The 16557-nt window shown below is 45.1% G+C and overlaps 1 pseudogene; it reads right to left on the reverse strand.

The window, feature by feature from the left end:
- Window positions 1-2314: 2314 nt before the first annotated feature.
- LOC139386050 (BTB/POZ domain-containing adapter for CUL3-mediated RhoA degradation protein 2-like) lies at window positions 2315-16032 on the reverse strand (annotated as a pseudogene).
- Window positions 16033-16557: the final 525 nt, after the last annotated feature.

Below are 16557 nucleotides of genomic sequence, written 5' to 3' on the forward strand. Positions count from 1 at the left end.
CCCCCCCAGCTGTATAATAAATGTACACAAACCATTTATAAGTCTGATGGCTACCTACACTGAGTAGACCAAATATTAGGAACACCTTCCCAAATATTGAGTTGCACCCCCTTGCTTTGTTCTCAGAACAGCCTCAATTTGTTGGGAGTATGGACTCCACAAGGAGTCGAAAGCATTCCTCAGGGATGCTGGCCCATATCGACTACAATGTTTCCCATAGTTGTGTCAAATTGGCTGGATGGGCCTGGCACCTGCTACCATACCCCGTTCAAAAGGCACTTAAATATTTTGTCTTGCCCATTCACCCTCTGAATGGCACACATACACAATCCATGTCTCAATTGTGTCAAGGTTTAAAAATCCATCTTTAACCGGTCTTCTCCCCCTTCACCTTCGCTGATTTGAAGTTGCAATTTTGATTGTATGAACACAGATTTGATTGTTTTGTGAAGAAGAGAGTTCCATATAAAACAAAGAAGAAACAGCATAAGCACTTCAACATTTTAAATCATTTTAAGTTTTCCATCAACAAATTCTGTCAGGCACCAGGGTGATGCAGCTTGGCAGCCATTTTGTGCCCAAGGCCATTTTGGGGCCAACGCCACCAGTGCTTCAGTGGTGGGTGTAGTGATTCAGTGAAGAGCCAGAGGGAACCAGTTTCCTCCTCTGTGGTTAGATGGGACACATCCTTAAGGCGTCAGCTAGCTACAGTTCGGCTGGCGCCTAGCCGTAGGCAAACAAGTGTGCTCACATACTCCCTTGAAAAATTTGAAAAAAGTTAACGTTTTGCAGAGATCTTAGACGCGCAATTTTACATCTAACTAAGAGGTTTGGTGCAGTATTTCTCAAGTGAAAAAAATGGGCATGAAAACTAGTCGTCTCTTGTTGAACGACAATAAAAAAAACACTTAATTGAAGAATCCCTACTGTTGACCAATCACAGACAAAAGGGGTAGACTTCAGCTACAGATTTCGGCTTGCCTCACTGATTTTTTTGTTTGTTTGTGTGTGTGCACGAACAGCTGAAAAAAGAAGAAACTTGACTAAAAAAAATCATAAAATATCATTATAATATTATACACAAACTGTTTCTGAACAGTTTTGGATGGGAAGCATACTGACACCTTTAGTGTCCTAGTGGCTGGTCAGTAAGGAGTGGTTAGATGGCACCCTTTTCCCCTTATACACTACTTTTGAACAGAGCCTTATGGGTATAGGATGGGGAATAGGGTGCCTTTTTGGGAGCCATCACTCACTCTCACCAATGGCTGCAGAGTTAGGTTGGATGAATCATTAAATACATTTTGAGGCTCTCACTGAGAGGTGACTGACAGGGAGATGAGGGTTCGAATGGTAGTGCACTACATAGTGCATCATATTGAGACATATAACTTAGTGTCCCAGCGGCAGGTCAGCAGGGAACCAGTTTCCTCCTCTGTGGTTAGATAGGCTTTGTCAAAAACGGCACATTATTCTCTACATTTGACCAGAGCCCTATGGGCCCTTATTTCCTATATAGAGCCCTATGGGCCCCTATTTCCTATATAGAGCCCTATGGGCCCCTATTTCCTAAAAGAGCCCTATGGGCCCCTATTTTCTATACAGAGCCCTATGGGCCCCGATTTCCTATACAGAGCCCTATGGGCCCCGATTTCCTATATCTTCCTATATCCTATATATGTTCCTATATCTCCCTCACTAGCTTTAAGCACCAACTGTCAGAGCAGCTCACAGATTACTGCACCTGTACATAGCCCACCTATAATTTAGCCCAAACAACTACCCCTTTCCCTACTGTATTGAATTTATTTATTTATTTATTTTGCTCCTTTGCACCCCATTATTTTTATTTCTACTTTGCACATTCTCCCATTGCAAATCTACCATTCCAGTGTTTTACTTGCTATATTGTATTTACTTTGCCACCATGGCCTTTTTGCCTTTACCTCCCTTATCTCACCTCATTTGCTCACATCGTATATAGACTTGTTTATACTGTATTATTGACTGTATGTTTGTTTTACTCCATGTGTAACTCTGTGTCGTTGTATGTGTCGAACTGCTTTGCTTTATCTTGGCCAGGTCGCAATTGTAAATGAGAACTTGTTCTCAACTTGCCTACCTGGTTAAATAAAGGTGAAATAAAAAAAATAAAAAAATAAATATAGATTTCTATAGGCCCCTAATTCCTATATAGAGCCCTATGGGCCCCTATTTCCTATATAGAGCCCGTGTCAAAAGTAGTGCACCATATAGGGAATAGGGTGCAATTTGAGACGCATCCTTTGTGTCCCAGAGGCCGGTCGTCGTAGGTGCTATACCCCAGAGTGGGTGGGGCCTTCCTCCTCCTCGCTGTGGAAACCACAGTGGGTGTGGCTGTGGGCGTGTCGACGGCGTGTGGCCTCCAATAGGGAGTCGTCAGGGACAGGAAGTGTCTCATAAAGCAAAGCGTTCAGGGTCTCCTCGTAGATCCTGGCCTCTGGAAACTCCACCTGAGAGGGAGAGACGGACGGACAGGGTCAACATTAAGATTAGCTACAGTACAAAAGATAGTGTGCCTGTGTCAGCAACGATGGACTGCCATGAACGAGTGAGTGAGTGAGTGAGTGAGTGAGTGAGTGAGTGTGTGTGTGAGTGATGCCATGAACGAGTGAGTGAGTGAGTGTGTGAGTGTGTGTGTGAGTGTGTGTGTGTGAAACCCCTAACCAACCTTGGTCTGTTTTTTCTCTGTGGCGTAGACTATGGATGTGCAGCAGACCTCCGCCAGTTTGCGTCCCTGTCCGTAGAACGACCAGCAGCAGATCTCGTCGCCGATCACGTCCTTGATGAAGAGAACACGGCCATTGTAGCTCAGAGACAGCTTGTCAAACAGCTCAATGTTCTTCAACAGGTTGTCATCTGAATTACTGTGGAGGAATTACAACCCACGGGTCAACAGGTTGTCGTCTGAGTTACTGTGGAGGAATACAACCCACGGGTCAACAGGTTGTCGTCTGAATTACTGTGGAGGAATACAACCCACGGGTCAACAGGTTGTCGTCTGAATTACTGTGGAGGAATTACAACCCACGGGTCAACAGGTTGTCGTCTGAATTACTGTGGAGGAATTACAACCCACGGGTCAACAGGTTGTCGTCTGAGTTACTGTGGAGGAATACAACTCACGGGACAACAGGTTGTCGTCTGAATTACTGTGGAGGAATTACAACCCACGGGTCAACAGGTTGTCGTCTGAGTTACTGTGGAGGAATACAACCCACGGGTCAACAGGTTGTCGTCTGAATTACTGTGGAGGAATTACAACCCATGGATCAGGAGGTACAGCATTCCATTGTCAACACAGAGGACATAACGAGTACTTGAGAGGCCCTCACTAAGCATTTACCAACAGTCATAAACTATTACTGACTCTCCAAACAACAGAACAAGCATAGGGCTGCCATTTTGTAAGGCACTATACTTGTAGAAGCTCACCTTGTATAGGAGTACTTGTTGTTGCTTCTTTTGTACAGCAGCTTTACCACAGGCTTGGTGCAGGCCTGGATCAGTCTCTCTTCCTCCTTGGCAGAGGTGACAACAGGGATTACACACAGAGACTGCTCCTTCTGGTCCTGTTAATCAAAACAGACACCACAGGCAGGCTGTTACAGTACATAAGAGAAAAAGAGGACCTGAACCAGTCTAAACAATGTCTGGTTCTACTCTCACTGGCTCTGTGCTGCTGAACAATACCAAGGATGCATGTCAGGACTAGAGGTCGACCGATTCATCGGAATGGTTGATTAATTAGGGCCGATTTCAAGTTTTCATAACAATCGGTAATCTGCATTTCTGGACACCGATTATGTCCGATTATATTGCACTCCGCGAGGAGACTGCGTTGCTAGCTAGCATTAAACTTATCTTATAAAAAACAATCAATCTTAACATAATCACTAGTTAACTACACATGATTGTTGATATTACTAGTTTAACTAGCTTGTCCTGAGTTGCATATAATCGATGCGGTGCCTGTTAATTTATCATCGAATCACAGCCTACTTCTCAAACGGGTGATTTAACAAGGGCATTCACGATTCCTGTCGTTGCACCAGTGTCCCTAACCATAAACATCAACGCCTTTCTTAAAATCAATACACAAGTATATATTTTTTTAAACCTGCATATTTAGTTAAAATAAATTCATGTTAGCAGGCAATATTAACTAGGGAAATTGTGTCACTTCTCTTGCGTTCCGTGCAAGCAGAGTCAGGGTATATGCAGCAGTTTGGGCTGCCTGGCTCGTTGCGAACTGTGTGAAGACCATTTCTTCCTAACAAAGACCGTAATTAATTTGCCAGAATTTTACATGATTATGACATAACATTGAAGGTTGTGCAATGTAACAGCAATATTTAGACTTATGGATGCCACCTGTTCGATAAAATACGGAACGGTTCCGTATTTCACTGATAAAATAATAAACGTTTTGTTTTTTAAATGATCGTTTCTGGATTCTACCATATCCCCATGTGCAGTTTGTCCCCATGTGCAGAAAACCGTAGTCTGGCTTTTTTTAATGGCGGTTTTGGAGCAGTGTCTTCTTCCTTGCTGAGGGGCCTTTCAGGTTATGTCGATATAGGACTCGTTTTACTGTGGATATAGATACTTTTGTACCTGTTTCCTCCAGCCTCTTCACAAGGTCCTTTACTGTTGTTCTGGGATTGATTAGCACTTTTCGCACCAGAGTACATTCATCTAGGAGACAGAACGCGTCTCCTTCCTGACCGGTATGACGACTGCGTGGTCCCATGGTGTTTATACTTGCGTACTATTGTTTGTACAGACGAACGTGGTACCTTCAGGTGTTTGGAAATTGCTCCCAAGGATGAACCAGACTTGTGGAGGTCTACAATTATTTTCTAAGGTCTTTGCTGATTTCTTTTGATTTTCCCATGATGTCAAGCAAAGAGACACTTAGTTTGAAGGTAGGCCTTGAAATACATCCACAGGTACACCTCCAATTGACTCAAATGATGTCAATCAGCCTGTCAGAAGTTTCTAAAGCCATGACATCATTTTCTGGAAATTTCCAAGCTGTTTAAAAGGCACAGTCAACTTAGTGTATGTAAACTTCTGACCCACTGGAATTGTGATACAGTGAATTATAAGTGAAATAATCTGTCTGTAAACAATTGTTGGAAAAAATGACTTGTGTCATGCACAAAGTACATGTCCTAACCGACTTGCCAAAACTATAGTTTGTTAACAAGAAATGTGTGGAGTGGTTGAAAACGAGTTTTAATGACTCCAACCTAAGTGTATGTAAACTTCAACTGTATATTATATTGGACTGTATGAGTTAGGGTTAGTGGATAGTGGAATATATCCTATATTCTATTGGACTGTATGAGTTAGGGTTAGTGGATAGTGGAATATATCCTATATTATATTGGACTGTATGAGTTAGTGTTAGTGGAATATAACCTATATTCTATTGGACTGTATGAGTTAGGGTTAGAGGAATATATCCTATATTCTATTGGACTGTATGAGTTAGGGTTAGTGGTTAGTGGAATATAACCTATATTCTATTGGACTGTATGAGTTAGGGTTAGAGGAATATATCCTATATTCTATTGGACTGTATGAGTTAGGGTTAGTGGAATATATCCTATATTCTATTGGACTGTATGAGTTAGTGTTAGTGGAATATATCCTATATTCTATTGGACTGTATGAGTTAGGGTTAGTGGATAGTGGAATATATCCTATATTCTATTGGACTGTATGAGTTAGGGTTAGAGGAATATAACCTATATTCTATTGGACTGTATGAGTTAGTGTTAGTGGAATATAACCTATATTCTATTGGACTGTATGAGTTAGTGTTAGTGGAATATAACCTATATTCTATTGGACTGTATGAGTTAGGGTTAGTGGAATATATCCTATATTCTATTGGACTGTATGAGTTAGGGTTAGTGGAATATATCCTATTTTCTATTGGACTGTATGAGTTAGGGTTAGTGGAATATATCCTATATTCTATTGGACTGTATGAGTTAGGGTTAGAGGAATATAACCTATATTCTATTGGACTGTATGAGTTAGGGTTAGTGGAATATATCCTATATTCTATTGGACTGTATGAGTTAGGGTTAGTGGAATATAACCTATATTCTATTGGACTGTATGAGTTAGGGTTAGTGGAATATATCCTATATTCTATTGGACTGTATGAGTTAGGGTTAGTGGAATATAACCTATATTCTATTGGACTGTATGAGTTAGGGTTAGTGGAATATATCCTATATTCTATTGGACTGTATGAGTTAGGGTTAGTGGAATATATCCTATATTCTATTGGACTGTATGAGTTAAGGTTAGTGGATAGTGGAATATATCCTATATTCTATTGGACTGTATGAGTTAGGGTTAGAGGAATATATCCTATATTCTATTGGACTGTATGAGTTAGGGTTAGTGGATAGTGGAATATATCCTATATTCTATTGGACTGTATGAGTTAGGGTTAGTGGTTAGTGGAATATGTCCTATATTCTATTGGACTGTATGAGTTAGGGTTAGTGGATAGTGGAATATATCCTATATTCTATTGGACTGTATGAGTTAGGGTTAGTGGAATATATCCTATATTCTATTGGACTGTATGAGTTAGGGTTAGTGGAATATATCCTATATTCTATTGGACTGTATGAGTTAGGGTTAGTGGTTAGTGGAATATATCCTATATTCTATTGGACTGTATGAGTTAGGGTTAGTGGAATATATCCTATATTCTATTGGACTGTATGAGTTAGGGTTAGAGGAATATAACCTATATTCTATTGGACTGTATGAGTTAGGGTTAGTGGAATATATCCTATATTCTATTGGACTGTATGAGTTAGGGTTAGTGGAATATATCCTATATTCTATTGGACTGTATGAGTTAGTGTTGGTGGAATATATCCTATATTCTATTGGACTGTATGAGTTAGGGTTAGTGGAATATATCCTATATTCTATTGGACTGTATGAGTTAGGGTTAGTGGAATATATCCTATATTCTATTGGACTGTATGAGTTAGGGTTAGTGGAATATATCCTATATTCTATTGGACTGTATGAGTTAGGGTTAGTGGATAGTGGAATATATCCTATATTCTATTGGACTGTATGAGTTAGGGTTAGTGGAATATATCCTATATTCTATTGGACTGTATGAGTTAGGGTTAGTGGAATATATCCTATATTCTATTGGACTGTATGAGTTAGGGTTAGTGGATAGTGGAATATATCCTATATTATATTGGACTGTATGAGTTAGGGTTAGTGGATAGTGGAATATATCCTATATTCTATTGGACTGTATGAGTTAGGTGGATAGTGGAATATATCCTATATTCTATTGGACTGTATGAGTTAGGGTTAGTGGAATATATCCTATATTCTATTGGACTGTATGAGTTAGGGTTAGTGGAATATAACCTATATTCTATTGGACTGTATGAGTTAGGGTTAGTGGAATATATCCTATATTCTATTGGACTGTATGAGTTAGGGTTAGAGGATAGTGGAATATATCCTATATTCCATTGGACTGTATGAGTTAGGGTTAGTGGATAGTGGAATATATCCTATATTCTATTGGACTGTATGAGTTAGGGTTAGTGGAATATAACCTATATTCTATTGGACTGTATGAGTTAGGGTTAGTGGATAGTGGAATATATCCTATATTCTATTGGACTGTATGAGTTAGGGTTAGTGGATAGTGGAATATAACCTATATTCTATTGGACTGTATGAGTTAGTGTTAGTGGAATATAACCTATATTCTATTGGACTGTATGAGTTAGGGTTAGTGGAATATATCCTATATTCTATTGGACTGTATGAGTTAGGGTTAGTGGAATATAACCTATATTCTATTGGACTGTATGAGTTAGGGTTAGTGGAATATATCCTATATTCTATTGGACTGTATGAGTTCGGGTTAGTGGAATATAACCTCTTTACCACATATACAGGTTAATGGATCGCAGACCGTGGGGAATAGAAGCAGGACACCAGATTGGATTCAACAAATCTGATCTAACAAAGGGGATATTCGTCATATCCGACATGATTGATGTATTGTAACAGGCCCACAATGTGGTAACTGAAGTCCAATTTGGATATATTTGTCTGTTTCCACTTTTCAGGTTTAGAAGAAGTGACTGCTAAATGCTAACTCCTGTTCGTATAAGCTGGTAGCTCAGCTAGCATACAGAAATCAGTGGTGGTAGTCAAAGTCGTTTTTTAAACTGTAATGCCGTTGATTGGCGACGATGACATTAAAATGTTTTGGGGTTGGCATCCATACAAATATTACCTACCAATTTATAACCCAACATAGTGTATTTCACCCACGCGTTTCCATAGCATTTCCATTGTTTTGGTTGGGTTCGATTGATCTCTCTACCGCATGTATCATTGCCCACTGTCACCATGGAGACAGCAGAACCTCCCAGTAGAACCTTGGCTAGTCCAAATACTGAATGCCATGCATTCCAATGAACATCTATCACACTGACACAGCCTGCATCCTAAATGGCATCCTAGCGGGCAGCAGGTAGCCTGGCAGTTAAGAGCGTTGGACCAGTAACCGAAAGGTGGGATATAAGGTGGGATATATCCACTGTTTAACCCCCCCCAACACCAACTACTCCCTGGGCGCCAATGATGTGGACGTTGATTAAGGCCGCCCCTGCACGTCACATTTCGGTTGAATGCATTCAGTTGTGCAACTGTCTAGGTATCCCCTTTCCAATAGTGTTCACTAGGGGCCCAGGTAAAAAGTAGTGCACTACATAGGGAATAGAGTGCCATTTGAGACTCATTATGAGACTCGCACATTATACCCACTGCCACTATGGTTGTAACAGTCATGGCATTTTGGATGAAGGTGATTGGCCAGCCAAATTACTGCGGTTCTCGTAATAGATATATACATTTTCTTCTCCTCTGCACCTGACTGCATGTGCTGCCATAGAAATATATTGAATAGAACAAGCGGCCCCATTCAAGTCAATGATGGGTGGACATTGCAAGTGTACTCATAAGAGCAAAGCAGGAAGTAAAAGATGTGCTAAAATATGTGGTGTGATTTGTTGATTCAACTCAACTGACATTACAAAAAAAACACATTCCATTGCATGAGTCACATCAGTTAACATCATGTCAATGAACATTCTACATTACCATGGAAATAATTGCATCACAATATCAGGCAGCCATTGAAAGGGTACCCATGAGTTAACCAATCAAATTGCCTGTGTTAGAGGTTCCATTCCCCATTCTATGTGTGTTTCTGCTGCATTGTGTGTGTGTGTGTGTGTGTGTGTGTGTGTGGGGGGGGGGGGTTGCCTAGGCAACCAAAGACTTGTTTTCTCATGTCAACAAGGAGTAACAAAGTTTCATCGCGTTGTTAAGAGTCCATGTTCCGGCTGAAACGGACTCAACCACACAAATCCCTGTCCGTCCGGTCTTCAGTCAGCTGTTCAGTCAACAAACAGCTTCTTTTTTTTCTCTCTCTTTATGACGGTTATTTCCATTTTAATACATAATCGTCGGTTATAACGGTAATTGTGCCAGCCCTGACTGGCACAGATGGTTGTCATGCGTAGGTGTAATAGGTGGCAGGGAAGTCAGGCGCAGGAGAGTCAAATGGAGTGTAAAATGGAGTCTTTTAATAAAGTCCACAGAGTATGCTCCATAACACTAAATGTACATAAACATGGGTACGAGGACCCGACGCACACCTATACAACAATCACACTACACTGACAAATAAAACAATCTCTGACAAAGACATGAGGGGAAACAGAGGGTTAAATACACAACAGGTAATGAATGGGATTGAAAACAGGTGTATGGGAAGACAAGACAAAACCAATGGAAAATGAAAAAAAGGATCAATGATGGCTAGAAGACCGGTGACGTCGAACGCCGAGCACCGCCCGAACAAGGAGAGGCAACGACTTCGGCAGAAGTCGTGACAGTACCCCCCCCCTGACGCGCGGCTCCAGCTGCGCGTCGACACCGGCCTCGGGGACGACCCGGAAGGCGAGGTGCAGGGCGATCCGGATGGAGACGGTGGAATTCTGATAACATGGAAGGATCTAACACGTCCTCCACCGGAACCCAGCATCTCTCCTCCGGCCCGTACCCCTCCCAGTCCACGAGGTACTGAAGGCCCCTCGCCCGACGTCTCGAATCCAAAATGGATCGAACAGAGTACGCCGGAACCCCCTCGATGTCTAGAGGAGGCGGAGGAACATTACGCACTTCAGCCTCCTGGAGCGGGCCAGCCACCATCGGCCTGAGGAGAGACACATGGAACGAGGGGTTAATACGGTAATGAGTGGGTAGTTGTAACCTATAACATACCTCGTTCACTCTCCTCAGGACTTTAAACGGCCCCACAAACCGCGGACCCAGCTTCCGGCAGAGAAGGCGAAGGGGCAGGTTTCGGGTCGAGAGCCAGACCCTGTCCCCTGGTGCGAACACTGGGGCCTCACTGCGGCGACGGTCTGCGCCAATTTTCTGGCGCCTTATGGCACGCTGAAGGTGGACGTGGGCTGCCTCCCAGGTCTCCTCAGCGTGCCGAAACCAATTGTCCACCGCACGGGCCTCGGTCTGGCTCTGATGCCAAGGAGCCAGAACCGGCTGATACCCTAATACACATTGAAAGGGAGTAAGGTTAGTGGAGGAGTGACGTAGCGAGTTCTGAGCCATCTCTGCCCAGGGCACGAACTTCGCCCACTCCCCCGGCCGATCCTGGCAATAAGACCGCAGAAACCTACCCACATCCTGGTTAACTCTCTCCACCTGCCCATTACTCTCGGGGTGAAAACCTGAGGTAAGACTAACCGAGATCCCCAGACGCTCCATGAACGCCTTCCAGACCCTTGATGTGAACTGGGGACCCCGATCAGACACTATATCCTCAGGCACCCCATAGTGCCGGAAAACGTGTGTAAACAGGGCCTCTGCAGTTTGTAAGGCCGTAGGGAGACCGGGCAAAGGGAGGAGACGACAGGACTTAGAAAACCGATCCACAACGACCAGGATCGTGGTGTAACCCTGTGAAGGTGGAAGATCGGTCAAAAAATCCACCGACAGGTGTGACCACGGCCGTTGAGGAACGGGTAGAGGTTGTAGCTTACCTCTGGGCAGGTGTCTAGGAGCCTTGCACTGGGCGCACACCGAGCAGGAAGAAACATAAATCCTCACGTCCTTAGCTAAAGTGGGCCACCAGTATCTCCCGTCAAGACAGCGCATCGTCCGACCTATCCCAGGATGACCAGAGGAGGGTGACGTGTGAGCCCAATATATCAATCGGTTGCGGACAGCAGACGGAACGTACAGACGACCAGCTGGACACTCAGGGGGAGAAGGCTCTGCACGTGACGCCCGCTCAATGTCCGCGTCCAGCTCCCACACTACTGGCGCCACCAAACACGAAGCTGGGAGTATGGGAGTGGGATCCATGGACCGCTCCTCTGTGTCATACAGCCGAGACAATGCGTCTGCCTTAACGTAAACACAAAACGAGTGAAAAACATGGCCCACCTTGCCTGGCGAGGATTCAATCTCTTTGCCTGCCGGATATACTCCAGATTGCGGTGGTCAGTCCAGATGAGAAAAGGGTGTTTAGCCCCCTCAAGCCAATGCCTCCACACCTTCAAAGCTTCTACGACAGCTAACAGCTCCCGGTTCCCCACATCATAGTTTCGCTCCGCCGGGCTGAGCTTCTTAGAAAAGGGGGCGAAGCTTCAGTGGCGTACCCGAACGCTGAGAGAGCACTGCTCCTATCCCAGCTTCGGATGCGTCCACCTCCACTATGAATGGTAAAGAGGGATCCGGATGAGCCAGCACAGGCGCCGAAGTAAACAGAGTCTTCAGGTGCTCAAAAGCCCTGTTCGCCTCAGCCGACCACTGCAAGCGCACCGGGCCCCCCTTTAGCAGTGAGGTAATGGGAGCTGCCACCTGACCAAAACCCCGGATAAACCTCCGGTAGTAATTGGAAAACCCCAAAAAACGCTGCAACTCCTTTACCGTGGTTGGAGTCGGCCAATTACGCACGGCTGTAATGCGGTCGCTCTCCATCTCGACTCCTGAAGTGGAAATCCGATGCCCTAGGAAGGAGATGGATTGTTGGAAAAACAAGCATTTCTCAGACTTGACATATAGATCATGCTCCAACAGGCGACCAAGCACCCTGCGCACCAGGGACACATGCTCGGAATATCATCGATATACACCACTACACCCTGCCCGTGCAGGTCCCTGAAGATCTCATCTACAAATGATTGGAAAACTGATGGAGCATTCATCAACCCATATGGCATGACCAGGTACTCATAATGACCTGAGGTGGTGCTAAATGCCGTCTTCCACTCATCACCCTTCTTAATACGCACCAGATTGTACGCACTCCTGAGATCCAATTTTGTGAAAAAACGTGCCCCGTGCATTAACTCAATAATCGTATTGATCAGAGGTAGCGGGTAACTATATTTCACTGTGATTTTATTAAGACCTCGATAATCAACGCACGGGCGTAAACCGCCATCCTTTTTTTTCACAAAAAAGAAACTCGAAGAGACGGGTGAAATGGATGGCTGAATGAACCCCTGATGCAGGGATTCAGAGATATATGTCTCCATAGCCTCCGTCTCCGCTTGCGACAGGGGATACACGTGACTCTTGGGATATGCAGCGTCTACCAGGAGATCTATCGCACAATCCCCCAATCGATGGGGTGGTAATTGAGTCGCCTTCTTTTTACAGAAGGCGAGAGCCAAATCGGCATATTCGGGGGGAATGCGCACGGTGGACACCTGGTCTGGACTTTCCACCGTAGTAGCACCAACGGAAACCCCTAAACACCTACCTGAGCATTCTCGCGACCACCCTGTGAGAGCCCTCTGTGGCCAAGAAACAGTGGGGTTATGACAAACTAACCAGGGTAGGCCTAGCACCACAGAATACGCAGGAGAATCAATAAGGAAAAGACTAATCTTCTCCTTGTGACCCTCCTGCGTTATCATACACAAAGGTGTGGTTACCTCCCTGATAAACCCTGACCCTAATGGTCGACTATCTAAGGCATGAATAGGGAAAGGCATATCCACAGGAACAATAGGGATCCCTAAACTATGAGCTAGACTTTTATTAATGAAATTCCCAGCCGCACCCGAATCTACTAGCGCCTTATACTGGGAATGCAGTGAAAAATCAGGAAAAGAGACAGAGACAAACATTAGTGCAGCAGAGGGCTCTGGATGAGAATGGTGCCTACTCACCTGGGGTGACGCCAGAATGCCCTGCCTGTCCTCTCTATTCCCAGAGGAACCAACCCGGCACCGACCAGCAGTGTGCTCTCTGCGACCTTGAATGGTGCTCGAGCGGGAACCCCCTCCGGTCTCCCTGCGCACCATCCCTCCCAATTCCATAGGTTCGGGAGAGAGGGTGCGGGAGGATGGAACAACCAGACCCCGATCTAGACGTCCACAAGTAGCCAGCATGTTGTCCAGCCTGATGGACATGTCCACCAGCTGGTCGAAGGTGAGGGTGGTGTCTCTACAGGCCAGCTCCCGACGGACGTCCTCGCGTAGACTACAACGGTAATGGTCGATCAGGGCCCTGTCGCTCCATCCAGCGCCGGCAGCCAAGGTCCTAAACTCCAAAGCAAAATCCTGTGCACTCCTCGTCTCCTGCCTCAGATGATAGAGAAGCTCACCCGCTGCTTTGCCTTCAGGTGGGTGATCGAATACTATCCGGAATTGGCGGGTGAACTCCTCAAAATGGTCCAGCGCCGCATCCTCCCTACTACACACAGCGCTGGCCCATTCCAGGGCTTTCCCGGTGAGGCATGAGACGAGGGCGTAACTCTTCTCACGGTCAGATGGTACTGGGGAGGCCGTGGCTAGATACAAGTTCAGTTTAAGGAGGAAACCCTGGCAGTCGGCAGTATCTCCATTGTATCCCGTAGGTAGGGATAAATGGATCCTCGATTCCGGAGAGGAAAAATCGTTCACGGGAGATTCCGGTTGTGGTGGTGGTGGCGCTGGAGAAACTCCCTGTCTCTCCCAGCGATCCATTTTCATGACAATGTGATCCATGAAGGAGCTGATAACGTCAAGCTCCCTAGCTTGTTCCTGAACGCGTTCCTCCAGCTCCATGGGCATAGTGTCCTCTCCTGCTGACTTCATATATTGGTCAGAGATTCTGTCATGCGTAGGTGTAATAGGTGGCAGGGAAGTCAGGCGCAGGAGAGTCAAATGGAGTGTAAAATGGAGTCTTTTAATAAAGTCCACGGAGTATGCTCCATAACACTAAATGTACATAAACATGGGTACGAGGACCCGACGCACACCTATACAACAATCACACTACACTGACAAATAAAACAATCTCTGACAAAGACATGAGGGGAAACAGAGGGTTAAATACACAACAGGTAATGAATGGGATTGAAAACAGGTGTATGGGAAGACAAGACAAAACCAATGGAAAATGAAAAAAAGGATCAATGATGGCTAGAAGACCGGTGACGTCGAACGCCGAGCACCGCCCGAACAAGGAGAGGCAACGACTTCGGCAGAAGTCGTGACAATGGTAAACAAACAGTATTGTTGTCCTACAGCCACTAACACAGTAGACACCCTGGTCCAAAGCAAGTCAAATATCACAACATGAGGAAGGAAGCAATCTGTGGAGCGTAAGTCACGTTCAAGTCGGCATGGCCAAGACAACAGCAAACATGCACAGATCTAGGATCTAGTAAAGCGGTAGGTTGGATCAGTAGTGAGGTCAACACACTCCTACAACACAGCCTGCATTCCAAATTGCACTCTATTCCCCTATGTAGTGCATTGCTTTCATCCAGAATCCTACGGGCCCTGGTCAAAGGTAGTGCACTTTATAGGGAATATGGTTCCATTTGGGGGACACATCTCTCTGTGTCACTGACCTGCAGGCCTCCCTGGCACAGCTCCACCAGACCCTGGATGAGATAATGATTTGTCTCTGCCAGCAGCTCTAGAGGCCCCTGTCTGCCAGGGGGCAAGGTGACCTCCTTCCTCCCGCAGGTACATCAGGATGGAGGTAAAGTGCTTCCCACTGCGATCTATCAGGACCCAGCCCGGACGGGAACACACAAGGCAAGTGAACGGCAACGGTCGAATTCCAATCAGATTTTTAGAGTAGTGTAGTTCTGTGTATCTTGTTGATGATATGCCTGCCATGGGGCCTGTACATCTAAATTGTATTTGTATTCATTGCAGATGATTGGTGTTTTAGTCATCTGTTCCATTCCCGAAGTCTGTATTAAGACTAAGTAGAGTTTCATCTATGTTTCGGATCCATAAGAGTGACTGAGAGACGTTCTGGAAGTCTCCAACGTCCTTCTCACCTTCTCTGTCAATGAAGACCTCCTTCCTGCCACTGAACATGGCCTTCAGCACGGAGTCCTGCCTGGTGAGCACCTGCAGCGTGGTGTAGAACAGGGTCCTCCCTACGTTTAGACGCACATACTTGTTACCCAGGCCCACCGCCGCTCTGTAGCTGCACGTCTTGGACTTGGGACACGCCATCTGGGAGGCTGTGGAGGGGGAGAATATTATATAACTTTATTGTCTATTCAAGGATGAAAATGTTTCTTTGGCATCACCATATAAGCATTTAAAATATTATTTTTAATGTGTATGATGTGTAAGTGTATGCAGTCTGCCTAGCACACTGTATAGCCTACATAAACACAGAGGATATTGGCACATCATTCATAACTGACCATAGCTGCCCTGATTGCCCACTATTCCATGTATACCTTCATGGGAAGGTCTAATGGCTTGTGAGCCAGTGGAGATGACCTGGGTTTGGAGGCATAGCCGGTGCAGGGGGAGCTGGCAGCTGTCCCCGGACATGTCCCTCTGAAGGTAGATGACCACCCTGCAGATGGAGGTCCTGATGTCCCCCGCCGTGGTGACAGCTACTGGGGGGGGGCCGCCACAGCCTTTCACTGGCCAGGCAGATCATACCTGGTGCATGGGAGGCAATAGAAACGTACAGCAAAAACCTCAATCCTCTGGCCTGTGCTGAGATGACAGACTAACAAGGTGACAGTTGGGAAAATGTCCCTCTGAAAGGAATGAAATCTGAAACCTTGATTTATAGTCATTGAGTGAAATTAGAGGGGAGTTGCTCTGGCCAATGCGGTCATACTTAAAACACCAGTGGTCGAGAACACTGTGAACACAATGGAGAGGAAGCCACCCACCCAATCAGTATCTCCCTCTCCATTTCCCCTAGCATGGAATTTAGCAGGGCCCACAACACTGTGTGTGTGTGTGTGTGTGTGTGTGTGTGTGTGTGTGTGTGTGTCTTATTTCAAATCAAAATTGATTTGTCACATACACATGTTTCGCAGATGTTATTGCGGGTGTAGTGAAATGCTTGTGTTTCTTAACTCCAACAGTGCAGTAATATCTAACAAGTAATATCTAACAATACTACACACAACCT

The sequence above is a fragment of the Oncorhynchus clarkii genome, chromosome 27 (assembly GCF_045791955.1).
Source record: "Oncorhynchus clarkii lewisi isolate Uvic-CL-2024 chromosome 27, UVic_Ocla_1.0, whole genome shotgun sequence".
Lineage (NCBI taxonomy): Eukaryota > Metazoa > Chordata > Actinopteri > Salmoniformes > Salmonidae > Oncorhynchus > Oncorhynchus clarkii.